We start from the raw sequence: 25,532 nt of genomic DNA on the forward strand, positions 1-25,532 counted from the left end.
CAGACAGACTAGAGCTCTAACTGATCGTTTCCACCTACCCGGCGCGAGGGCGTGGTTCACGATTTAATGCTATTAGTTTCCACCTACCCGGTACAAGGGCGTGGTTCACTAATAGATGCCATGGTCACCCCCGTGACCTATTGATCTCCACAGATCAATATATCTCAACAAATCAACAATTTATTGTTTCTCAACAATAAATTTAATACCTCTCACAATATTGTTGCTTTTCAACAATAAACTCAACACAACCATAACAGTACATAATATCTCACAATTTCAACAATACATATTATTTCACATAAATAATATATATATAGATAGACATTCACACAGGAATGCCCATTAATACCAACTATAGTTCATATGATTGCAACAAAATAAAGCAATTAATTGTATTGGGTTCGTAATATGAACCACGTGAGGTTTACTCACCTCGATATTCCCGCTGCGTCTTCAATTCAACACAATACACACCGAAATCTTTCACCCAAGGGAGACCGTCAATCACCTAATCACACATGACCTTATTTTAGCCAATAACTCAAAAACATACTCAAACGACAATCCAACGGTCGGATCGAAATTAAATGATGATCCAACGGTCGGATCCTCACGGATCGCCTTTAGGATCACCCTCCAAAAATCATCACGAAGATCCAACGGTCGGATCTTCCTGAATCGTCCTTACTAACATCTTCACAAATTTATACAAAAATCCGACGGACGGATTCTCACGAATCGCCTTCCGAATCACCATTTCTCAATTATACGAAGATCCAACGGTCGGATCTTCGCCCATGACCACACAAAGCCACTGGGACAGTCATAAGATCATCATATCAAAACTACAAGTCCATCTGACGGTCCTAACTTCACATATCACGAATCAAACGATCGAAATCGATCGAAACGTAAAAATTCATAACTTAATCATATGATATCCAAAAATTGCGTATAATATATCAAAATGATCGTATTGAAATATAGAATCTGAAAATGTACAGAAACCATATTTTTGATCCCCGGAGGTGGCCGGAAAGGGCCGCCGGAGTTAGTGGCAGAGCCGCCGCCGACCACCACCAATGGTGTCGGGGCCGGGCTGCTCTTCTTCCTCTCATCATGCTTAACAACTTTCATAACTAGCACGAAGTCTGAAAATGACCGGAAGGGGTCGAAAATTACCTTGAACAGTATGAAGGTGGCCGAAATTTTCCAGAAACCGGCGAGAAACTGCAGAAAACGGCGAGCTCCAATTCGACGTAAAAACGTCAATTTAAGGCTTCGATTCCTTCTTAAGAGTTGTTAAGAAACTCAAGAAGAACTCACTGGTTCAAGAATCACAGAAAAATATGGTCTGTAGCTCGAGATATACCGATCGAAAGCTTCGGTGGTCGGAAAAATTCCAGAATCCGGCGAGCTTGAGTTTCGACGTAAAAACTTCAACGAAACGCTTCGATTCCTTCTGGAGAGTTTTTCAGAACTTCAAGGTGAGCTCACTGGTTCAAGAATCACTCAAAAATACGTCCTGTAGCTCGAGATATTTGGATCGATAGCTCCGGTTTCGTTCTTGGCGGGGTTGACTTGTAGTTGCTGCTACGGGATGCGCCGCCGTGCAAGGCTGCTTCTGGGGGCTTCAGAAGGTTGAGGCGAATCCAATGAGACAAGAATCAAGAGATATGGTAACCTGTAGCTCAAGATATTGAGATTGAACCAAAACGAGCTCAAACAGAAACCGACTCCTCCGCCGCCGCTGCTGGCCGTCTTACGGTACGAGGCTGCCACTGGCAGCTGCGCAAGGTCAAGGTGAAGGTATGGGAAGTGGTCTGAGGTTGATTGATGGTCTATGGAGCAAGAACAAGCTTTGGAGAAAATGCTCTGTTTCTTTGAGTGTTTTCGGATGAGAATGAGAATTGTTTTTGAGTTTAGTCGACTCAACAAGGCCAAACAGCATTATACAATGCTTAATCATGTAAGTAAAGCACCGATAATTAATTAAAGTAAAGCACTATCAATCAACTAAATTAAAGCATCGGAAATCAACTAAAGTAAAGCAATGGCAATCATGTTTTTGCTTTGATAAAAATGAGGTTATTACACAATCGATGGCATTGTAGGAATGAATGGGTGTTGTTCCAGTTCAATATCTTCCAGCTCTTCATCATTACACCCTCCTTGGTAGTCTCTTTTCGGGCACCGTACTACCACTGACCATTGATCATCAAGGGGGTCTTGTATGTAGAAAATCTGTTTCACATGGGTAGCTAAGACAAACGGATCATTTAAATGCCCTACCCTATCAAGTTTAACCAAAGTAAACCCAAGTTCGTCTACTTTAACCCCCCTAGCTGACTCCACCCAATCACACATGAAGACGGGTATCCTAAACTTGTAGTAGTCCACCTCCCAAATTTGTTGTATCCTGCCGTAAAAGTCCATATCATCAGTTTTAGGGTTTTTATCCCTTGCACTAGCAACTTGCATTGCATCAGCGACCAAAAAAACCCCGCTAATTTGTTGTCACGCTCCGAAGTGTTAAAATCAACCCCATTCACATGGTAACCACCAAATGTAGGGACCTCCATTTTTGGTCCACCAGCCAGCCACCTAATGGTTTCAGGAACATCATTATCGGCAAATCTCATTTCATTTGCAACCTACAAATAAATTGACATGTCAAAAGTATGGAACCACACAAGTTTATTGAACTCGAAACTCAAAATTGAATAGACATTATACTACTGCAATGAGGTCAAAGATAAGTTATGTACCCTCTCCTTGAACCAACCAGCAAAGGTAAGGTTCTGTTTGTCCTTCAACCACTTCTTATTTTTTTTTAACCTTGGAAAACTCAACTTTAGGAATTCCATATGCTCTCTGCAATGGAAGAAAAACTAAGCAAATGAGTAACATAATTGAACACGCGTAAGGTGATATAGTACAAATGATCGAAAACAAAACATAAGTAAAATTATTACTTACTTGAAATATGGGATTGCATCTTCAGTGTTCGTGCATACACATAGGTGGGCCATGTCAAGCTGCTTTCTGTCGACAGTAATGATGGTGGCGCCTGATAAAGGCTTGCAGCCATTTAAGAGCCCAAGTTTGGTTCTCCAAGGGATCCCAACAGTGGTAGCCTCTCTAGGAAGCATACGTTCCGAGCAAAACTCAACTGCCTCTTCTACAATGTAATACTCTGCAATGCACCCTTCAGGAAATTGTCGATTTCTCACATATCCTTTGAACACTTTCATGTACCTCTCAAAAGGGTACATCCATCTAAAAAATACCGGACCACATAACTCGACTTCCCTAACAAGATGGACAGTTAGGTGAATCATTATGTCAAAAAATGATGGTGGAAAGAACTTCTCAAGCAGGCAAACTGTATCGACCAAGTCTGCTTGCATTTGTTGCAATTTTGAATCGTCGATCACTTTACTGCATATTGCTTTGAAGAATAGGCAGAACCGAATAATTGCGTACCTAACTGGTTTCTCCAAAACTGAACGTAATTCAACAGGGAGAAGAAGTTGCATTATAGTGTGGCAATCATGTGATTTAAGACCAGCAAGTCGTAAATCCTCCATTGACACCAGATTTCGTACATTGGATGAAAACCGAACTGGAACGGTCATATTGAAAAAGGAACTGCAGATAATCTTTCTCTCATCTAGGAACAAGTTCCAACTACCCAAAGGCAACTTGTCCCTTTTTGCAGCAGTTGTAGGCTTCAAATCAGTCCGTATACCCATTTCGACCATGTCTACACGAGCAGCAGCCCCATCCTTAGTCTTCCCAGAAATGTTCAATAGCGTACCAAGAATAGCATCACAACAATTCTTCTCAATGTGCATCACATCAAGATTATGTCTTACCGGAAGATGTTCCCAGTAATCAAGTTCGAAGAAAACAGACCTTTTTTCCAGCAAGGTCTGTTTTCATCTTCAAGACCCTTATAAGGGGGAGGAGGGTTTTTCTTGCCAAATGGTCGATTTAGACCTTGAACTCTGGTCAACACCTCCTCTCTAGTTAATGGTGTAGGAGCTTCACCCTCCTCTATGGTGTTGTCGAAAGCAGCAGCTTGCTTTCTATAAGGATGATGTCGTGGCAGCCATCGTCGATGCCTCATGAATGCCATTTTTTTAGAGTACTTCAACCTATAGGGTCTTGTCTGATCAACACATATTGGACAAGCATTGTATCCTTTCACAATGCTTCCTGATAAATTCCCATACGCGGGAAAATCGTTAATTGTCCATAATAGTATCGCCTTCAGTTTAAAATACTCTCCTCTTACAGCATCATATACTCTCTCAACCCCATCCCACAACACTTTCAAATCATCCACTAATGGCTGTAGATAGACGTCGATGTCATTTCCGGGCTGTTTGGGTCCAGAAATTAACATAGTCAACATCATGTACTTCCTCTTCATGCATAACCATGGAGGAAGGTTATAGGTGATAAGTATAACAGGCCAACATGAGTATTTGCTACTTAGAGAACTATGTGGATTAAACCCGTCTGATGAAAGCGCTAATCTAAGGTTCCTATTTTCTAGACCAAAGTCTGGCCATTTTGTGTCAATCATTTTCCAAGTTGGGGAATCGGCTGGATGCCTCATCATTCCATCTTTCTTTCGATCATTGGCATGCCAAGTTAGCTCCTTAGCTGACACTGTCGATTGGAACATCCGTTTGAACCTTGGGATCGGAGGGAAGTAATACCTTCACCGGAACCCCTTCTTTCTCAGATTTGTCCTTTCCAAGTTTCCACCTTGATTCACCACAAGTTGGACAACTGGTCGGATCAGCATGCTTCAATCTGTACAAGATGCAGTCATTTGGACAAGCATGAATCTTTTCATACCCCATCCCCAATGCGGAAAGTGTTCTTTTAGCCTCATAAGTAGACCCTGGTAAGTCATTTCCTTCTGGAAGCAAGAGGCCAATCATAATTAACATATCTGAATAGCATGCATCAGTCATGCCGTGCTTTGCTTTCAGATTGAATGTTTGTATCAAACCATTCAACTTGGTTATCTTGGTACAACCAGGATATAGAGGCTTATCTCCATCTTCTACAAACTACATAAACTCATTCGAGTCTTCCGAAATCTCCTCATCCTCACTACCCTCTAACCCTACAACTTCTGCTTGTATGCCTAAATCAGGATGCATTTCGACTGTTTCAGAATCCCCTCTAAGAGCATGCAAGGCAGAAGCAGATGGTTCTCCATGCCACTTCCAATGCTTATAACTAACATCAAGACCGTTAAAAAATATATGGTCCTTAATCAGCCCTATACCACCAAAATCAGTGTTATGGCACTTCAAGCAAGGGCAACATATTTTATTTATGTCCCTTGCATTATCCGATGCAAATTTCAGAAATTCTTCAAGTCCTAACTGAAACTGTAGTGATCTTCTATCAGCCTTCATCCATGACTTATCCATCTTATATAGACAAACAAATGTATCAATTACAATATTAACATTAGACCTAGCTAGGATCATGCTACATAAACTAGCTAGTGCACACAAACATGTACATTTATGCACATCTGAAATCAAGCAATACAATAAAGCAATTAGCTACTTCATGTACATTTAGCACTTCATCAAGCGATACGATAACAGGGGCATTTAACATAGTATAAATCTTTCTAGTTTTACATCATCATACAATTCATACTTAATACCAGCCATGTAATAATTCGACATTGCTCATTTGTAGTCCAGCACAGGAAAAATGAAAAAAAAAAAAAAAAAACTTGTAATGATCATGGAACTCACCATAAATTGATTTAAGTCAAAGCCAACTCAAACACCACAACTTGTTTCCACCACTTCCAGACTTGCTTAATTCATGATGTCACCGATTTTTCAACTCTGCAAATCATAAGACAGTGTCAATTTGTTTGACGTGTTAAGAGTTTCATTATGTATTCAGCATCAGATCAATAGCAAAGGTGAAAAACCATAACCACAAGGTCCCTAATTTACACGTCCACATGGAAATGGTTACCATCAGATTTTGAGACAAAATACTTGCAGTTCACATGATTATGACAATCCAATACTTACAGTTCATACAAAATACACAAACCCATAGTTGACTTTTCAAAACTTCAATAGGGAATAGCCGAACATCAAACATAAGAGCCAATGTAAGAGCCAAGATGACAAATAGAAATGTAAAGCATATTTCGATAATGACATAACACAGTAAACAGCAACTGCCCACATGGAACCCAAACTATAATTGGGTCAATGCCCACATACAATCACAATTCCAGGTTTGGTTACAGTTAAATGTTGTCAAGAAAGAGACCAAATTCTATAACTTTAATTGGAGAAAGTGAAGGAGTAGTGAAGAAAAAGAGCAGAGCTTTACCTTCGGAATTCAACGACTGTCAATTCAGATTGGCAAATGCTTTCCAGTTAACCCAGGCCAGTACTGAAACAACAACATTATGCTATTTGTCATTCAACTTCAACAAAAACCCTAACACTTATAACCTCGCATCCCCAATTCGATTAAAACCCAGAAAAAAAAATTCAAGATTGAAAGGAAATTTCATTTTCAAGCCCGTAAATCCCCAATCCAACAAAAACCCTAAATAGCTGAACAGTGAATCTAAGGGCTTACCAGCATAGATAAAGAGCTACTGATTGAGACCCATGAAATTTGCAATGAGGTTTGGAGATTTCGCGATTTAGGTTTGAAACAAAGACTCAGATGTGGAATGAGGATTTCTTCGTCTGTCGAAGAGAGATGGGGAATAGACGGAGTATGAGGTTCTTCGATCTGGGTTCGATTAGGGTGTTTCGATTTGGCAAGAAATTTGGATTTTCATGAGTTGGAATGGTTTCAGCTATGAGAGCGTTGCGAGGGAAAAGTTTGCTCTCTAGCGCTTTAGGTTTTAGTTTTCATAAAGTCGGGGAGAGAATCTCATTAAGTGTTCCAAACTAAATCCCTTCATGTTGTGCCAAAAAAAAAACAGGACAAAAAAATCCAAAGCCAATTTACTCCTTTGACGACACAACATATATCTGTCGTCTGAATACAAACAAAAAAAAGAAGCTACGACCCAAAACGAAATCAATTTATCTCCTTTGACGAGACGACAGATAACTGTTGTTTGAAAACAAACTTAATTCTCAAGACCAACTTTGTATGGTATGTTGCATATTCAGACGACAGTTTTTACACTGTCTGTCGTTAAAATATATCAGACGACAGAAACCAACATGTCTGTCGTCTGATGAGGTTATTGGCATAGTGTGTGGAACGCGAGAATCAGAGTTTGTATGAGAAAGTTATGAGCATTTGAAGTTTTGGGAAAGTTCTATAAATAGAGGTTTCCATTTCGGGAAAGTCACTTTTTCCATTTTTGCATTTTCCTTTTCCGGAAACCAGAAATCCTCTGTTCTCTCTCATCACCCGCGCTCGACCCGACCCGAACCAGGTGATCCGACCCGGATTTTCCGGCGAGCTCCGGCGACGGCAGACCACCAGACGAGCCCAGATCGGTTCGCCTCCTTCGTGCGCTCCTCCCTGTGGTGTTCTCTAGCGGCGATATCCACCGTGTACGGCGCAGCAAGGCAGTGTAGATTGGTGTTTTTCGACCCGACCGGAAATCATAGCTTCGGCGACGGCACGACTTCAAGTTTCCTTCCTTGCCTTCGTGGGGGTCGTCTGAGTCGATCTATGGTGTTTTTTTGGATCGATTTACGTGGAAATTGGTTCAACTCAGATTGGATTACTGTTCACGGCTTGTGAGGTAGTTTTCGATCCTTTATGCTTGTTTTCTGACTTCGAGCTAGTTATGAGAATTCACAAGCATGCTTAGATAAAGCTTTTTGATGTTGGAAGTTTTGTGAAATATTGAGTTTTGGCCGGCGGCGGTGCGCCACTGCCTGTGGTGGCGTTCCGGCGGTGTTCCGACCATGTATGAGACTGTTTCTGGTATTATATGTCTTCTGCTCGTCGATACGAGCGTTTTGATATATAATACGCATATTTTGGAGTTCGTATGGAATTGTTATGATTTTTACGGTTTCATACCTGTTGATTTATTCGATCCGTGAGGATCCGAGTGTCCGATCGACTTGTGGTTGGAACGTTATTTAGTTAACTGCAAACTATAGTTGGTATTAGTAGGCATTCCTGAGCGGATAACTACGTATATATATATTTACGTGAAATATGTATATTCTTGTGGGATGGTGGTGAATTAAGCAATAGATATTGATGGGTTTCATTCTATTGTTTTGATGCTTGACTTTTCGGAAACATTGTTTTAGGAATTGGAAATTTTTATTGTTTGAAAATGTCAAGATTTGGTGTGAGTTGCTTTGATGTGATTTGAATGTTTTGATCTAACGACTGGGGGTCAGAAGATTTGAGAGTCACAGGTTGTGATTTCTCCTTTTGGTGTGATTTAACGTTTTGATCTGACGACCGGGGAGGTCTGATGATTGGAGGTCATGGGGTGACATCTCCTTTTGTGTGAGTTGAGTAACTTTTGGGTCCTGAGTGACCGTTTTGAAAGGTTTTGATCTGACGACCGGGGAGGTCTGAGGATTCGGGGTTGCTGGGAGTGACCTCAGGCATATATATATCGGGACTCCACACCTTTGGCCGGGTGAGTGGATACGATCAGTTAGAGCTCTAGTCTGTTGCCATGGTACATCATGGGGAGTAGCAGGGAGCTATCTGATGCTCATGAGTACTTATTTTAAAAGGGAGTTTCGGGGATTCTTTCTTTTAAATGTCCTGGGAGGACTTGTTTATCATATTTGATTGTCAGAGTTTCAATTATTATGATTTAGTCACGGGGTGACTTGTGTTGATTTGGGAATGTGTTTTAAAAGGGAGTTTCGGGGATTCTTTCTTTTAAATGTCCTGGGAGGACTTGTTTATCATATTTAATTGTCAGAGTTTCAATTATTATGATTTAGTCACGGGGTGACTTGTGTTGATTTGAGAATGTGTTTTAAAAGGGAGTTTCGGGGATTCTTTCTTTTAAATGTCCTGGGAGGACTTGTTTATCATATTTAATTGTCAGAGTTTCAATTATTATGATTTAGTTACGGGGTGACTTGTGTTGATTTGGGAATGTGTTTTAAAATGGAGTTTCGGGAATTCTTTCTTTTAAATGTCCGGGGAGGACTTGTTTATCATATTGAATTGTCAGAGTTTTCAATTGATATGATTTCAGTCACGGGGTGACTCGAGTTGTTTCTTTTGGGAAAAGAATGGGTTGTTTTGGGAAAACTGTAATGCCCCGTACCTTGGAATTTTTACTAGTTACATTTTACCATTATTGATCGAAGAGTGACTTTTTCTTTAGTCCGGTAAATTAGGAAATTTCCTTGAGAATGCCGTAGTATACGAAAAATCGAGTTCGTGGACACGTAGTTTGTTTAAATCGGATTTTCTACGGGAAAGTTATTACCAAAATGGAAACTACTATTCTTGGTAAAGGTTTTTAAATAAGTTTTTATTTTGGGATAGAGGAGAGAGAAGTCAAAGCTGCCCACGGAAGGATAGACCCGACCTTCCCCTCCTCCTTTCTTCTCCTTTGCGTCATTTCTGGTTTTCCGGCGATTTCGTCGCCGTCCGGCCACCCCAAGACGAACCGCTTGGCATGGCGTGATCCTCTCCTCCTTCTCTACCTAGTTATGTAAGTTTTTCACCTTGGGTAGCTTTGGTTCTTGAGATTTGAAGAGGAATTTCCAGAAATGGGAAAATCGGGTTTTACTTTGATCTCCGATTTCCGGCGGTTTCCGGCCGGATTCTTTGAGGGTTTTGGTTGTTGGTGAGGTGCTGAACGTGTTCCTAACCTTGTTGCAGCTCGTTTTGATCGGTGGAGGAAGATTTGAAGGTGTTTGAGACTGTGAACAGTACCGTGAACAGTAACTGTCGAATTCTTGGGTTCTTGTTTGATTTTTTTTTTTCCGGACATTTCTACTTGAATTTGGTTGTTGTTGCAGGTATAGAAACTATTAGATTTAATCTATGAATTTTGTGTTAGATTTAAGGTTGTTTGGATAGTGAGTTTCCTTGGAGTTTTGATGTTGGATGTGGTTCTAAGGGTGTTAAGATTTTAATCTTGGGTTGAGAACTTGTTGTCATATTTTTAGTAATGAGTTGAGATTGTGGAGAGGTTGGAGAAGTAAAATGGGTTTCGAATGTCAAAAGAGAAATTGGAAATTTGGAAGAAAATGTTTTGTTGTAACCTTGTTGGCAAATTGTTGGTGGAGAAATTGGAGAAAGAATTTGGAGATTTTGAAAAGAGAATTATTTATAAATTGGTGGTTAGTTTTAGTTAAGAAATTGAAATTGTAAGGAATTCCGAAATTCGAGAGTTGCATCCTAAATTGAAGAATTGGTTGTTAGAGGGAATTTCTTTTAAGTAATGAGTATTAATATCCAAAGGATTAAGCTTTGACTTTTAGATTAATTTTTTATCGAGGTTAAATTATATCCTGTCCTTATGCTACAGGACGTACTGATCCCTCGAGCGAGGAGGACACGGGCAGGCAGCAGGGTTAGCTGCGAGACTCACCGTGAGTGGACTTTTATTTTATTTAAATAATGCATGCAGCATGGTATTAAGTTTTTATTTGTATACTATTTGAGTAATTGTGATCTTTGTGAAAAGAGGAGAATTTAAAGAAAACAGTTGACAAGGAGGTTATCTTTGGCGCATGCGTATATTACCTAGTTGGCAGTCCCTTCTAGGTAATAGTCTGGTTGGCAGTCCCTTCCAGACTATATTCCGGTTGGCAGTCCCTTCCGATGCGTCATCTGGGTGGCAGTCCCTACCAGATGGCATGAGATGGTTAGTTGGCAGTCCCTTCTATCCACCGCCTCCTATTCCGGTTGGCAGTCCCTACCGATGCGTCATCTGGGTGGCAGTCCCTCTCAGATGGCATGAGATGACTAGACAGCAGTCATTTCTAGTCATCGAATGAGTTTTTCTTGAAAAGGAATGGGTTGGAAACATTGTGAAATCTCGCTGCATGTTGGTTTTGTTAACAAGAGAAATGGGGAAGCATTCAATTAATTGTTTCATAACTTGTTTCAGTTTTGTCCACTCACTCTAACGGTTTTTAAATGTTTTCCCATGAGCCCTTCGTTTTCAAATGCCCAGATTTCAGATTGGCCGAGATCGCGCCCAGGAACTAGAGGCTTGGAAATCAGCGCTTCCGTTTTGTTCGTAGGTTATTACTTAACCTACCTTGTATGATATCGGCTTAGTTATGTAGAATTGCTCTGATAACCCTTTTAAATTTAGAGAGTGTTAATGCTTGAGAATATGTTATCTTATGGAGGTTAACGTGGAATTCGTACTTCCTGAATGTAATATATACGCTTGGAATGTAAATATTGGAATGTATCTATGAGTGTGAGTTAGTTTAAAGCATGTCCAGGTTTTGTAAACTCTTGGGTAGTCCATTTTAAGGGAGGTTCTGCCGATTTTTCGGTAGGATTTCACCTAACGTGGACCCCGCAGGCTCGAGGCCGGGTTTCGGGGTGAAACTTGGGTCGGGTTCTGTCAAAAACAGGGTGTGTGTTCCTTTTACGAGTTGATGGGTTTCATCGTTGGGCGAGTTGTGCATGTATAGTTTGGAGATACTCATACTGGCTTGCAAAAGCTTACCGGGTTTGTTGTGTGGCAACCCGGTACACCATTCAAACGGTGTAGGGGTTAATCATGCAGGTCAGGGTAATCGTGGCTGAAGCTGAGGTGGCGTGCTTGCAGCTTAACGGTAAGAAGCCAATTTTGTGACTTTACCGTTATAAAGACTTCCGCTTGTAGTGAGCTCTGAGGAGCATTTACGTTTTATTTTGTTGTTGACAATTTAATTCGTAAGTTTGTGTAATATATGACTCTGTGGAGTGAGTGTATATTAATTTTGAGGGTTCAGGGCATCAGTATGTACTTGGTTTAAGAAGGAAAAAGGTTTCCATGTATTTATATTGATGACTGAACGTTCACGCATATATAATTATGGGGTTATATATCGATTTTTAATTGTGATAAAAATCAGGGGCGTGACAATCCATCACCGGTAGGATGGTTGTGATCGAAGTGGAGGTCCATCAGCATAATCTGGGGAACCATGTTTCATAGGTTGTGAAGGCGATACAGTAATATCTTGCTGCTATTAATTGTTGATGGGTCCAAAGTTGGGGAGCAATGCAGCAAATCAATGAAATCATGGGGACCCAGCCACAGATCCAACCATCTCTTAATCAGACGCAGGCAATTATTGCAGCAACTGACATTATTGAAAGATCCGCATGGTGGATCCACACTAGTCTATTGACTATTATTGAGGCTTGGGTCAATGGCATAGCGGAGACACAAGTTCAATTTGGGTTGGGAAATCTGCATACGTTATTGGGTAGGTTTCAACTGGCAATGAACTATTTTGCTCCGGGTTGATCAAGGAGCCCAAGAGTAATACAATTGAAGTATGGGTAATAAAAACAGTATGATACATGATACACTCAAAATGAGTGCTCAAAATTAACCCTGCATCGGATTGTAGTTAGAATAAGTAGGGATCGTTCTAGCTGGGATTGGGGTACACTTCCCAAAAACATTGAACAAATAAGTATTATTCACAAAATATGAAAAAAAAAAAAAACAAAGTATATATTTACGAAAAATACAAGATAGGGGGGTTATAAGAGTTTGTATTCTAATCTAACTATATAACACAAGTGATTGATCAAACCATGAATCAAGGTAGAGGTAGGGAACGAAAAAGATGTAAAGATGTAGTTAACAATCATTAACATGAAAACAAGTAATCTAAACATAAATCACGGATCAAAACATGTAGATGAAAGAAATCAATTAAGAATAGAGATGAATGCATACAAAGTCCTTTTTACTTTCCTTAATTAAATTAACTAGATGAACGCACCATAGTTAATCCTATTAAACATGCAATGCTAGTCATAGAAGACTACTTACTAACAAATACTTAATGCATAAAGATCAGTCAAAGTTTGATTGATTTAAGCCAAACACACAAGTTAGAATGTTAATCAAGCATGCAAGACTCATTGTTGATTACCTAAGGAACTATAGATTTTCCACTTGGCAATTAAGACCTAGAACGCTAGCATATCTTAATCTAGAAACAATATATATCAAAAGAAAAAAAATATTAAATGAAATTTAAAAGAATCCCTCGATTCAGTATATTACATGCTCAATATTCTAAGTTTACAACAAAAGAACACAAAACATATAAAAGGTGGGATTGAAGTACAAAATCAACAATCAAAATTCATCACATTAAAATGGCAATTTATATTAAAAGAAACTTAAAATGTTTTCACGCTTCATGGTTATTGGAAACTAAACATCAATACAAAAAATTTATTCTCAGAAATTGTTTAAGCATCCATTTAAAACAAAAACCTAGAACGCTAGTGAAGACTTCAAGAACGCAAGATGATCTGTAAGAGAATGGAGGATGTTGATGATGATAGGCAGAGAGATGGAGATGCTTCATGTCTTCAATGCTTGAACAATGGAGAGGGGTCGAAATTTTGAGAGAAAAAGGGGAGGTATTGCGTTTTTGATTCTGGGTTTTGATGATGATTTTCAACGTCTACACCTCCCTCTATTTATATTGCATGGCAGAACTTAGTGTCAAAGTCTTTCTCTACTTGTTCTGCATCATCTGACCAATAGAAATATTCCAAAGGAAATAGAGATCAACCTTGAATCTAGAAAGTAGGAAGCATTGCCAAATTCACTATGTATCTAGTCCATATTTCAGCCAACTTGCAATATTTATATAATCAGGAAACCTTGTTTTATAAATATTATCTTTATTTCTTTTCCTAATTGCACACAAAGTAGATTCTTCTTAAACTCTCCATTTTGACTACTTTGTGTGCAATCAGGAAAAGAAATAAAGATAATATTTATTAAACAAAGATATCTATTAGTCTTTTCTCTCTTATACATGGGTGGGACTGCTATTACAACAAGAATCTCACCATGCATTTTAGTTTTTAAAGTCTGCACATAAGTGTATGATAAAGTCCCCAATTAGCTTAAGCTCGGTGTTAGGGAGTTGTTTAGGATCTGTTTTTGGGTTGAGACTTAATGAGTTATCTTTGTTTTAGATAAGCAAAAGGATGAGAACAATTTGGAGCAAGCTGTTGATTCCCTTGATCACTACACCAAAAAATGAAACAGACGACGGGTAAAATTCGTTGTCTGATTTGGACGCCCACCGTTGTGTATCGGAGCGTTGTGTGTTTAAAATTTGCACAACGGTGCAACACCGTTGTATGATATGCAATCAGTCGACAGATTTTCGTTATCACCGTTGTGTATTCTCTCGGCAGATGCATCATTCATACAACAGAACTTGTTTTCAAACTGTTATTGGAAAGCCTAGTCAGACAACGTGTTCTTTAATGTCATCGTCGTCTGATATACTATCACACTTCAGTTTTATTGTCTGTTTGTTGTGTGAATTGGTTTTGGACAACATTAGTTCAGTTTTTATCGTTGTGTGATTGTAAAATGAGAAGACATTTTTTTTTTAAAACCATTGTGTGATATGTAAACATTCATCTTACCTAATGAATAGTAGTGATCAAATGGAAATAAAATTTGATGCAAACAATCAAATGAACTAGCAGTAGTGCAACCCATACTTTAAACTTCAAAATACATTGGATTCACCAAGATACATTTGTATTAGTCATTATTCCACAAAGTCATGAATCAATGACAATTTATGTCTTAATTACATTGCATCAGGGACAAAAACATAAGTGTGCTTCAAATGGATCAGTGATTATTGGACTATTTATGATTGCTTGTCCACTTTGGCCACTACTAATGCCTGCTCTTGCACCTCTTTTTTTCTTTTTTTTCTTCTGCTTCCGTCACCACCGTGATGTAATATTAGTTAACAAGCCAAGGGAAGGAAACCGTTCTCTGCAATTGAATAATCTACAACCACAAACAAAAATATCAACTTGTTTCAAGAAGCTACATATAATTTTCGATTTCCACATCAAAAGCCACCAAGTAATATGACAAAATGATACATGCAAGAAGCTGCAGAAAAAGACAAAAGAAAAGGACTTACCTCTAGATCTGGTAATGCAATAAATGTTATTGAAGCAGCAGGAACATTTTTGAGAAGGTTTGGTGTAATTCCCCTGTAGAAGCCTCAAACACCCTCAAAGCTGCACGACCCAACAGAGAAAAGAAAGAAGTTAGCATCCTAAAGATAAGAAGGAATGAATAGGAATGGAATAACAGCAACTTAAAGCCTCAAAGAACTTATTAACTCAACAGGAGACTGAAAACAAAAGATAGAAAAAAAGGTAGCGTTGGATTGACATGAACTCCAAGCCTACTTAAATGAAAGCTTCCACACCTGTCAGACATTAGATGAGCCATCTGCAAACCTCAGGAACCATGCTAGACACCAGAACACCTGCAGACAGGAATTCCAAGGAAAATTTCAATTTCCTGTTAATACATCAATAGAAATATCACTTTGAGACAAGGATGGAGGCATAGACTTTACAATAACAGAGTCGTACATCTGAAAACAAATAAAATAAAGCCAATAAATATGTGTCAATAAACACATCCCTGAGCTTTATAGCTTTAAAGTGTAAACATATTCATAATATTTAACATAGAAACCATATTAGTAACAAATAAATAAATAATTATTTAAAAAAAAAGGCCCACTCATACATTATTATAGTATGATGTGTTCCTATTCACTTTCACCCAATGAATCAAGTAGACAGGAAATAAGAGCCAACAAATTCTATGGTGATATAGTGCTCTGTAATTTTTTAAACATGAGTCTAAATTTCCAACTAGCTCACCATCTTTCTTCACCAATGCTGGGGGTTAGAAGCTTGGAACATTTGCATTTACATCGGGTATTGTGAGACATTGCAGGACCTCAGTACTGAAGTCCTAGAAATGCATAGCAGCTGCACCCTGATGCAACATCAGAGGTTTAAGGAATATAATCTAAGATGCTAAATTTACAAGCATAAGAGACAAAAACTAACCTCAAGGCAGGCAAAGATACCAAGAAGTCCATGACCACAGCGAAGCTGGAAAATTAATCAAGGAGCACAATAAGGCATACAGAGGAACGGGTTAGAGGAGATAAGTGACGCTGGTCTCAAATTACATGTCAACCACGAAAGTGTGTAACTTGAAGTACCAGGAAAGTGTGTAACTTGAAGTATGAAGTGTAACTAGACGTACAAAGTCTGTAACTTGTTAAGAATAGAAGCCTTAGTCTCATCAATACTATTTCTTTATCAATTGCAGATTCACCACAAAAAAAATAACACATATCTCAAACCTTCAAAATACTACAGCCCAACAAAACAAAGCAATTGCACAATATCAATTAGCCAAACAGAGAATCAATGCAAAATTCCAAATTGAAGCAACCCCCAAATATTGGCCTATTGCAAGACTCATGAGAATCAATGCTAAAGATGTGCACGAGGCAACCATCATCAAGATTGTTTATAAGACAAGAAGAAGCTGTTTCATCTCTTCCCACCTCCATAGCTTTCTCTGCTGCAAAATATCAAATTATCCCTAAATTTGAACCAAATCTAAACCAAGTTATATCCTTTCTGAGTAAATGAAACCCAACACAACCAAGCTCTCAATCCTTTCATGAAACCTTAAGAGCCCCAAATAGAAAAATCCATGAGACCCGTCCACAATTGAAAATAGCAAACAGCACAAACTCATACTATTAATACATAAAGAAGGCCATTAGATAAATCAAACTCATACAAGAATCATTAGATGAACGAATACAACAGAGCCATGCAAACAAAAATTCACATACCAAAAAAAAAAAAGTAAAAAAAGACATCTACGAAGAACAAACCCTAACCTCGAGCTATGAGACGAAGGCGATAAAGGTATTGCAGTCTACGGTGGAAAAGGTTGGGTCTTGGACAAGGATCGGACCTATATCAAAGTTGAATGGAGTCGTCGTCGCTCAATTACAGTCTCAATGGAACCTTTAGTCAACCAGCTCCGGCGTCACCCGAGACGTATCTAGATAAGTCATGGTGAGAGACAGCGCCGCCGTCGAGTTCGATGTCAAGGCCGATTCGGAAATCAAATTCACATAAAATCAAACACAGAATAAACCCATTTTCGAAACCCCATAACCCAATACAGATTTATAGATTTGAAAAGGAATAGATCGAAGGGAGAGCTTACCAGTGAGTGTTACGCCCAGACCCAAATTCGAGCGAAGACTTCCACCGAGTGCTCCGACAGAGATTCTTTTAGGGTTAAGTTGGGGTTTGGAGACAAGTGGGCTTTTAAGAACTACAGACGATGAAGGGATTATGGGGTTTTGGATTTAGGGTTTTGATTGGATTTGGTGGAAGAAGGTGTCGGAGCCATTAAGTGGAGTTAAAGAGAGAGAAGCAAAACTGGGGATGATGAGAGCTAGAGAGAGAGAGAGAGAGCCAAAGCGCTATGTTTAAGAGGAGTCTAGGTTTCTGGGAAGGGACTGCGAAGAAAGTGATGGAGAAGTCTTTGAGGAGATGATTCGAAGAAAAACCCTTATTTGTCTAAGTGGGAGTGAGAGCAGAGAGAGAGCTAGATGCTAGTCCTAATTTGTCAAAGGCCCGCATATCGTTTTTTTCTTTTTTTTTTTTTCCTCTTTCATGACTTAGACGACACAAATGAATTTCTGTTGTCGGATTATCTACACATTAAATTTGAACTAAATGAGCAAAAAGGAAAAATTCCAGCCTATATGGCAATCACAATGTTAGTTCGGCGCAGATGTCATATCCATACTCATTCAGACAACACAAATAAGTAATTTATGTTGTAAGAGCATACAATCAACACTTATAATGTCAATCGAAATCTATAAGTTTTGGGGGGAATGAGTGGCATTTGGGGGCACATTCAAACTTCTCAATATATTTTCCTTGATCATACAACACAAAAACAAAAACTGTTGTATGACATTTCGCAAGCTACACTCATACAACACATATAACTATTCTGTTGTACAATATAGTACAAATTTGGAGCCAAATTTGAGTCAAAGTAGGAGGGAAATCTGCCACTCTTTTTTTTTTCATTCACACAACAAACCATTCTTGTAAGTGTTGTGCAATGACCTTCTATCTAAAAATTTCTGAATTTTAACAGCCTTATACAACATAAGTTTTTTAAACGTGTTGTGTGATTCACTTTCCCTCATCACACAACAATTTTTTTTTTTTCGTTGTGCAAAAAGTGTTGTGTGTTGAGGTTATTGGTGTAGTGGATACTACAAAAACCACCTGATAAACTTATTGAGGTAGGGAAAAATGGGTTTCAAGCTACTGCGTTTTCGTTTCTCTTAAAAAGAAATTTGATAAAAGGGTTTTGTTAAACTCGATCAAGAGCCTTCTTTGTTATGAATGCATTGATTACTCCTTTAATATTGCATGTTTTATCTGTTTTAATACCATGTAAACATAGGCTGTTTTGTTTAAGATCCTTGAAGGCAGAGCGTATCTTGCTTCTTTGTCCTATGAATTTTTTGCAGGCAATGTTTTCATATTTCAGACTTACATGCAATAACTTAATTGCTTCTTTGAGCTTGAAAATCAAAATCTAGTAAAGTTTGGTTTAAAAAAATGAAAGTGGTGAGTATGTAGCTTGGTTGAGGATTGTGAAAGGTCGGGCACAATGACCCGTGAACTTTGAGTTGTTATGGGCACAATGACCCAAATTCCCCGGGAAAGCCCCTTGTGAGGGCGTAAATGCAATGACTTATTATATATTGTATGATAAGTATGCTACATTCCCTTCCAATTGTTGACTCTACGAAATGACTTATGTTTTGTTATGGAAAGTCAGAAAGCTACTTCTCAATGAGTGTTTGTTTAAGTTATATGATGGATTAATTGTGGTTTAAGAACTTGTTGAGTTTTTCACTAGTACTGGAGCTACGGTGGCTTGGGGAGAGCTGCGGTGGTTCGGGGGAGCTGCGGTGAAGGTATGGACGCGTGATGCAAAGGCGCGGTGGCTTATTAGGGAGAGGCCGGAGAGCGAATGGTGTAGGCAGATTAGGTCTCAATGTCTCATTAATTTGGGGATCGAATGGTTTAGGCCACTTTAGATGTTGCAAAAAGAAAAGAAAAAAAAAACCCGCCTAGCCGCCCAGACCGCTCAGGCCGCCTAAATCCATTCCGCCTAAGAGCGCCGTTTAGCCAATAATCCCCTCGGTCTGCCGCTGCCTAGCGCCTAGGCAGCCTGGGCGGCCGTTTTTTAGAACATTGTATAATATTAGTTGAAATTGTTAACTCAACGGTGATGGTTCTTATTATTTAGGATGGCTTCTTATTAGTTGAAGAATGGATTTGGGTCCAAATAACTAGAATCCCTCCGCCTTTCATCATGCCATCGATGATAACTTTTATTGGCAAAACTATTGGCGAGGTTCTGAAATTAGATTAACATAACTTGACAAAAGAAAGGTGAGGTGCGTGAGGAATTGAAAATCCAAACCCAATTTGATTTGGAGTACAAATTTAGGTTTTCCTCAATTGAAAGCCCAACCCTAGAGTTTCAATTTGAGCATCTGGTGGGTGGTGTAGAGACTGCGGATCTCTAAATCATGTAGATGCCTTGTGTCCTTTTTCTCCATAACTCTATGACAGTGTAGTGGGGCAATAGGTGAGGCCTCATCGAATGGTGTTGCATCTTTATTTGGTGCATTTCTATCGATGCTAGTTTTTAGGAAAATATACCTCCAGCCATATTCTCTTCCCTACTTACCAACCTACGGTGTCAAGATGTTTTTTAGAGAGACCAAAGATTTGTTATCATTAGACCAGTGAAGGAAAGGCAACAGATTGTCAATGTCCCTTCTGCACCAACCTGTTTGATTGGGATATTTCAGATCCGAGATGAGGAGGAAGATAGTGGGGAGAAACATATACGTCATGCTTTGCCTTTGTTTAATTGACACGCTAAGAACTTGGATATGAAGTGGATCATGGAAGGACTTGTAGAAGTACAAGTGACTGTAGAAATGAAAGCCAAGGGTGTTTGTGGCAGGCATCGTGATAATTGTGACAAACCATAAGCAAGAAGCGTCAGAGAGAGAACCTATAACTCCCTCTTTCACTAGTATTGCTCTTGTCCCACCTCTTAATGGGAAAGACAAATGTAATATGTGATTGAGGCTAGTAATTATATAATTAGTGCGGCTATGTCGTGGATGGTAGCATGGGTAGCGCTTTGTACCACAATTGTGTTTATTGACAAGTCTTGCTTGTTATTACATTGGAGTGATGTCGTTGTACTAGATACATGCTTTTCTATCTAGTTTTAGTAGCTTGAGTAAGTGTGGAATCAAGTATGTAATGAATTTTATTACTAGATATTTTTTCTGCATTTAGGCTATACATACTACCTATATTACAAATCGCCAAGCATAAACAACAACCTCGTAGACGACAGCATGACATGATAAACTTCACTCACAGCATGCATTACTTAGACGGACACACAGTTTACCTTGCCATGAGGTCGGCCGATATCTCGCTGGGTGGTCATCCTCGCTTGCTTTCCAAAAGCCTTCAAATTAAGCAATACCATATAGTATCTCACATCAAAAATGTGTAAATGTGTGGTGGTGAAGATGAAGGCATCCAAGAATTATCTCAAGTCATTTCTAGTCTAAATTATAAAATGCTGATAAATGTAGAACTTCTTTTGAGTTATCCAAGTGAAAATGATGCACCAGTGGAAAAGCCTACTTATGAAAAGATTATTCAAGGGGTAACGGATATACCTAATGATGATGATCATGATCTTGATGACAGTTGTGTTTTACCAGTTGTTTCTCCAAAATAGGCATTTCAAGCAATAGTGACCTTAAACAAAGTGAAAAACATATATCAAATGTGGTGTATGTACTCCAAAAGATCAAGGATGAGTAAGTTAGGTTTAAGGAAATAGAATAAGCAAACGACTATAGATGCATACTTCGAAAAAGAGAAGAATTAAGAATAAGTTGAGAACAAGAAAATGTTTTATAAACTTTTATATGTCATTTTTTTTATGATATCAACAACTTGTCTTTGTGAATTGAACTCACGGCCTCTCAACTTTTATCATTTAATATAATTATTAATTTATATATTCAATGAAAATATAAAAGTTTAAAAAATATTATTCTCTTATGCATTTAGTAAGAACATTAATTTAATACATTAGCTCAAGCAAGACCGAAAATATTTAATATTTAATATTTATGAACGATTATTAAATTTATCAAAATTTTACTGTAACATGAAAATTCTTCTACTTGAGCAAAATTCTAGGTCTGGGATTGATTTTGATTTTATCATATTTGCCAGAATCGGAAAGCTTTTTTCGGTTCGGTTATGACACTTTTTATGGCCAGAACAGTTTTGGAATCGAACACTTTTTTTGGTAAGGTTATCTATTGTTTTCATGGCGGTACACATAGGGGTCGTCAACGGGCCCATTCATAGCGGACTTGGATAGGGCCGTGCCAGGGCAGGCTTTTATATAAATAACAAGATCCAAGCCCGTCCATATAAATCGGGCCCAGCCCGGCTTAAGTTTACAAAGAAAATCTTTAAATTTAATATTTTTTTTTAAGGGAATTGGAACCCACTCTACCTAAGAGGCTCACCCCCACGCCCGGTTCTATATATTAAATTAAAAAGGAGAAACATACAAAAGGGGAATGTAGGATTATACCAAATCCATTCCCAATTACAACTTATAACAAAAATAAACCGAAAAGAATTTACAAGTTAGGACAATAGAACCCCAGAATTATATGTGTGTGTGTGTATATATATATGGATTAAATACTCGTTACTCCTCATACTTTTCCCTTAAAAACAGATTAGTCCCTCGCCTTTCAAATTAAACTGGATAGTCCTTATTCTTTCTAATTCTCACACAACAGGTCCAAAACATGTCTAAAATGACTATTCTACCCCCAATATCCTTTTTTTATTTTTTTCTCTCTTTTTCTAATTTTTTTCTCTATTTTTTTTTTTAATTTTTCTCCCTTTTTTTTTATACTCTCTCCCCCCCCCCACTCTCTCTATATCTCTCTCTCTCTCTCTCTACCCCAAGCGGAGGCAATCCAATCCCTCTCCGCCATCCTCCTCTCCCTCATCTACGACCTCTGCCGCCGCTCGATCGACGCCGCCGTCTGCATCCCCGAGATCTTTCGATCTGAGCTGGCGCTCGCCCAGACGGAATTGGCTCCGGTACTGTTCGAGGAGCTCTTCCTCATCACCCTTTGTGAACCTTCCAGAAGAGATCAGAAATTCACCCCACACCACTTCGAAGGACCTCTTGATCGCCTGACTTCGACTACCCAGGAACTGCCGGCAATCTTTCCCCCGACTCGCGTTCTGCTTCTGCGTTCAGACCGCCAGACCCTCCAGACCTACACCGCCGCACCGTACAAACCCTGACATCACCATCATCTCAGACCATGTCGGCAGCAACCCAGAGTGGATCATCATCAGAACCCGAAATCTGACCCAGATCGAGCTTAGAAAAACCTCGATTGCCTCGTCTCCCAACATTGACGACGACGTCACGACCAGAGCCGCCGGCTTCCATCTCAGCATTCGACGACGACGCTATCGCTCCACCTCGACCACAATTAGGATTCGATCTCAAGCCAGACGACCTGGTGTTCCGACCTTCTTCCACAGTCGGAACAAGGATTAGACGTTTCGATGAACGACATGTCGGTGGCTTTTCCGGCGGGGTTGAATTCGTTGTTGAAGATGAGTGGGAACCAGACGGCGGGGCTGAAGGAGATGGAGAACAGCTACGAGAAGGTTTTGGATGAGAATTGTAGGGTTTTCAGTGAGTATTTCAGGGAGGTTTTGGAGAATAAAGATGGAGGAAGAGTGATTGATCCACCGGCCGTGGTGTAGGAATTGAGTGAAGGAAGTGATGAGTTCCGGTTTGATGATCGGAGCACCGGAGAAGATGAAGGGTGAGGAGAAGTGGCGTTGGAGCTTGCGGTGTACGTGTGGGGACCGGGATCGACGTATGGTCGTGATTGGCTCAGGTTTCGGTCTGGATTCGAATGGTGATGGTGGTGCTGTGAGATGGTGGCCGGAAGTGGTGGTATTCGATGATGGCAGAGGAAGAGAAGAAGAAGAGAGGTTGAGGGAGAGAGAGAGAAAAGCAGAAAAAAAAAGAGAGAGAGAAAAATTAGAAAAAGAGAGAAAAAAATAAAAAAAGGATCTTGGGGGTAGAATAGTCATTTTAGACCTGTTTTGGATCTGTTGTGTGAGAATTAGAAAGAATAAGGACTATCCAGTTTAATTTGAAAGGCGAGGGACTAAACTGTTTTTCAAGGAAAAGTTTGAGGAGTAACAAGTATTTAATCCTATATATATTAACCGGCTACTTCTAAAAATATACAAAATATAGAAATGTATTCTATATATATATATATATATATATATAGAATATATAAAAGTATAAATGTATGTATCTAATTAAGTAATTAACTATATTATTATATAATATGTATTAACTTATGGGCCGGGCCTATGGGTTGGGTCGGGCTTGAAACCCCTAAACAAAGCCTGACCCTCTATCCACCAGGCCTGGCTTTTTGCAGGCCTAAATGTGGGCCGGGTTAGGCTTTTACCCATCGGCCTTTGTGAGCCTCCAACAGCCCATTGATCCGCAAGCCAAATGATGAGACCTATGTACACAGCAAGAAAACATAGTGAGGAGATCTGTTTGCAGCAGCTTTCTTCGTTCTAGGGATGATGTGACTGAACTTCTTCTTCACCTTCTTGTGTTGTAGAGACAATCTCATTCTGTAGACCAAGAGTACTTGAATTCGAAGTCATCTGGTCGGGGATTTGGGAATTGGGAGTTGGGAATTGGGAATTGGGAATTTGGGATTGAGAGTAGTTAACAAAGGTCGAGGGTTTGGGATTTGGGATTCAGATGATTGAATGAGAATCAAGGGTTGAGATTTGGGATTTTCAGATGAACCAGGAGGGTAGGTTACTAGGGTTTTCTGGGTTTTGCATTTTCAAATTGGGGAAGAAGTGAAGAACAGTTCGATCGAAAATGTCTTATCGATATGGGTGATCGAAAATGAATAATGTGGTTGGATTTTTCAGTTTGTTACAAACGCATATGGGTCTTTCATAAAGCCTGGGCACTAAAATCATTAACACGCATATTCTAAAGCATTATGGGGTTATTGGGTTATATGGGCTAGTTATTAGTAAGCCTGCTTTGGGACCAGTTTCTTCGGTTCTATAGCGTTAGGAATATGCAAAACCAGAACCAAACCGCCAATTGTAAAATAGTTCGGGCTCTTGTAAAAATGAATGGTTTCTATACGAGGAATTGAACCGAACTGTCGGTTCTAGTTCGGGTCAAGGCGGTTCCACTGGCAAATTCTAAATAACTTGACACCGACGATTCGGGTTGGCGCAATTCCACAAGTTCCCGATTCAGAAGTCCTAGGCCTAACAAATTCTGAACATACGTTAGTTCACCCGTTGGGTCACCAAGCCACATACTATTCACTGCGTTTTAGTGTATTTTCACCATCTAGGTCACTGGCTATATTTAGTGCCATGGATCACTTTCTGGTAGGGGTGGGCGCGGTGCGATTCGGCCCGGTTTGAGGCCCAAACCGCATTCGCACCGTATTTTGCGGTTTGCCTTTTTTGGAACCGCAACCGAGTTTCTTCAGGCTGTACCGCATTTTTCGAAACCAGAGTTTTAATAAAAAGCCCCAAATCGCATTTCGAAACCCTCATTTGATTTTGAATTTTTGATTGTGATAAGTTTTCTAGAAGAACAATCTAAAGTCTAAACATCTAAACATCGATCTTCAAGCTCAGTAAATCAATCAGAGATTTAGAGAGCTTACCCTCGCAGGCTCTCGGCCGAGAGAGAAGATGGGATCGGAGCAGATGGGTCGAGAGAGATTGAGAGAGTTGGGAGAGGTCGAGAGAGATCGAGAGAGTTGGGAGAGGTCGAGAGAGTTTTTTTCTTTTCTGAAGAGAGACTGAGAGAGTGTTTTGGCAAATGAGGTCGTGCGGCCAGGTTTTGAGAGTATTAACCTATTAGGGTTTCTGCGGATCGAGTGCATACAAGTCTATGTAAGCTTGGTTTATGACCAATCATAATTAGACAAGTAATAAAATTAATTCAAAAATTAAATTAAATAAAAATGCGGTTCGGGCGGTTTAACTCGGGCGGTTTAACACCTGGACCCAATTCCGAACCGTTATGAACCGGTTCGGTTCGGTGAGACGTCAAAACGACACCGTTTTCAGTCGGTTCGGTTACCGATCCGGAAAATTCGGTGCGGTCGGGTCGGTTACCGAATTTCCGGTTTGTTATGCCCACTCCTACTTTCTGGGTCACCATGGTGACCTGCACAGTA

At 39.5% G+C, this 25,532-nt stretch overlaps 2 long non-coding RNA genes across 2 annotated transcripts; one reads left to right on the forward strand and one right to left on the reverse strand.

The window, feature by feature from the left end:
* The first annotated feature begins 9,526 nt into the window (after window positions 1-9,526).
* On the forward strand, window positions 9,527-11,443 carry LOC133745838 (uncharacterized). Its single transcript, XR_009863812.1, has 4 exons — window positions 9,527-9,697; window positions 9,868-10,007; window positions 10,520-10,583; window positions 11,171-11,443. It is a non-coding gene; the product is annotated as an uncharacterized LOC133745838 (long non-coding RNA).
* Window positions 11,444-14,710: 3,267 nt separating this feature from the next.
* On the reverse strand, window positions 14,711-17,710 carry LOC133706791 (uncharacterized). The gene is made up of 6 exons (XR_009844723.1): window positions 17,297-17,710; window positions 16,108-17,128; window positions 15,916-16,033; window positions 15,450-15,509; window positions 15,156-15,255; window positions 14,711-15,016 (listed from the first exon to the last, which is right to left on the reverse strand). It is a non-coding gene; the product is annotated as an uncharacterized LOC133706791 (long non-coding RNA).
* Window positions 17,711-25,532: the final 7,822 nt, after the last annotated feature.

Source organism: Rosa rugosa, chromosome 4 (genome assembly GCF_958449725.1).
Source record: "Rosa rugosa chromosome 4, drRosRugo1.1, whole genome shotgun sequence".
NCBI classification, from domain to species: domain Eukaryota; kingdom Viridiplantae; phylum Streptophyta; class Magnoliopsida; order Rosales; family Rosaceae; genus Rosa; species Rosa rugosa.